Below are 2,619 nucleotides of genomic sequence, written 5' to 3'. Positions count from 1 at the left end.
ACAAGCGGCGGAGGGAGAACAAACAGCAGCGGGAAAGATCCCCAAAGATGCGGCGACCCAATAACGCATTAATGGCTCATTCAGTAAAGCTCTGAAGCAACTCCGGTGGTTGTTTGGTTGCTTCCACCGGCCAAATCTGAGACGAGGATGGTGAGGTCCTATCAGAGCCTGGAAGTTAACTCGAGGTCATAGAAGCCATGGCAAGTTTAAGCACATGCAAATACACGGTCAGCGCTCGCCCACTGGGACGGCCCCGGTCCTGAGGCAGCCAGTCCACAAGTCGCGTCCAGACGGCGGCAGGCGCTACCCACCCCCCCTCGGAGACCCCCCCCATACCGCAGCGCCGGCAGAGGCAAAACCCCAGCACAGCTCGCCGCGCGGATCACGTGAACAAACCCGGCTCTAATTGGCTGCCAAAGCTCAGCGCCTCCCTCTGTCTTCCAGAATTCCTCTTGGAAACTACATTTCCCAGAGGGCCTTGTGGCGCTTATTTTTCTTCCTGGAGGATTCAGTGGGGGGTGGTGCCAGGGTTGCCTCACGTTCGTGGGGAACTTGACTGGCTCGTGAGAATTAAAACATGCGCACGCTGGAGGCGGGCAAGCGAACCGCGGCTCGGCCCTTTCCTTTGTGCAGAGACCTCTGGGAAACTGAGTAACATGGAGGTCTCCGGGTCTCCCGGCGCTCGTCTGGGATCTCGGGGTCGCGGGTCGGGTGGGACCAGTGGGGAAGAGGAGGACACTGGCTTCTCCCCACCACCAGGGGGCACTGCGCAGGCATCTACCCATCTACCTCCCATGCTGCTTATCCCGTGCTGGAATCTCCCTTCTACTCTATAGTCCCGAGAATTCTTCCATCATAGATTTCGATTGAGCAGTTTTTAGAGAAATCTGCTGAGAAACGAGGAACATATTTTAAAAGAAACAAATAATTACGGCCCTAAATCACCCCTCCCCCCCTTGTTGCTCATCGGATGCTTTACGAGGGTACAAAGAACCGTGGCGCTGCACACATGGGGGAACCATTTTATGTCAGGACTTCCTCGGGCAGTGATTTCCGCCCGCAGGGAGCGTCAGGAGTCCTGGCGGATGTTCTCCACGCAGAGCCAGCCTGCAGTGGGTACCACCTCCCGGGGCCCAGCCCAGGCCTCATTTCTGCTGTGGAGGACATTGGTTCTGCTCAGCTGCAGTGGTCTCGAGCTCATTAAACGGAGGGGAACACAGGGTGTGGTGGATAAAGGGTTGTCAACCTGCCCAGGCTGTACAGCTAGGGCTGCAGTCAGAGCTCAGTGCAACCGCAACTGGTGATGATTCTGGACTCCATCCTGCCCTGTCCACTTCGCGTGCTGTTAGTCTCCTTTTCTCAATGTGGCTGCTGCTGCCCTAGTTTACCCCACGGCCATCCTGGCTATTCTAACAAGTCGCATCCATCCAGTATTTATCGAGAGGGTGTTAAGTGTCCAGGCGCTGTGCTGGGTGCTGGACTCACGGTGCTGAAGGGGGCAGGCACCACCCCACCCTCACGGGGCTTATAAGCTGATGGGGAGGCCACGGTGATTGCATAACGCAAATAAGAATCCAATTTCAAACTAGGGTAAAGAGCCCAAAATGGGGCGCTACAAGAGAGACTAATGGAGAGAGTGTACATTAGATGGGGAAATTAAAGAAAGGAAGACATGCTGGATCGGAGACCTGGAAGTTGGGAAAAACGAAGCTCTGTTAACAGCCAAGAGAGGAGTGATCCAGGCAGAGGGCACGTCGAGTGCGGAGGCCCTGAGATGGGGAAGAACTTAGTATCAGGGGTATGTTATTCAAGGAACTGAGGAGTGCCTTGGGACTGGAGCGTAGTGAAGTCGGGTGAGGTGGAGCAAATCGGGGCTGGCTTCCCTTTCTCCACTGGTGCCTCCTCTAAGCCGTCCCACGCTGGCAATACGGAAGTCTTTTCAAAACTCAGTATATGTTGACTTCACTCCCTTTTAGAGGCTTTGTGTCCCCTACAAACCAAACTCCTTGGCTCGGTGCTCGAGGACCTTCGTACATGGACTTACCTTGCTGTGCAGTCTCCCTTTTTTGGTGGTGCTGTTACCTCCAGCTTGGCATGCTCTCTCCCATGTTCTTGCTGAGCAAACAAATTTCTGCTTTGGAGGACATATGGAGGACCTTCCTGCCTTATCCTCAATATCACCTCCGCTGGGCTCTTCCCCCAGTGTGCTCTCAACCTCTGGTTCCCTGCCTATATAATTATTGGTTTGCCTATTAATCCCTCCCATGAAACAGTGAGTTCCTCCTCTCAGGGGTTTGTGTTTTAGCACTGCAGAACATGAGGCCCGGCTGTTGGTATTTTTATAACAAATATCCATTGAGAGAATGAGTGAACAGTTAGCCATCACTGGCCTCCACCTGGCACCTGATGAGAAGGTGACCTGTGGCTTCCATCCATGGAGGAGTACGGATTAGCATCCAAAGGGCAAGAAGAGATGAGTAAGAAGTCTACACTTACCGTGAGCCAGATACTGTCTTCTCCACTGTCTTATCTAATCCTCTGACAATTGTGGGTCTAAGCTTCTTTTTGCTGGCAAGAAAGCTGCTGCCCAAAGATCACCCACCTAATAATGAGGAACCT

This window comes from Rhinolophus hipposideros, assembly GCF_964194185.1.
Source record: "Rhinolophus hipposideros genome assembly, chromosome: 22".
Lineage (NCBI taxonomy): Eukaryota > Metazoa > Chordata > Mammalia > Chiroptera > Rhinolophidae > Rhinolophus > Rhinolophus hipposideros.
Note: the sequence above shows the minus strand (reverse complement) of the source record.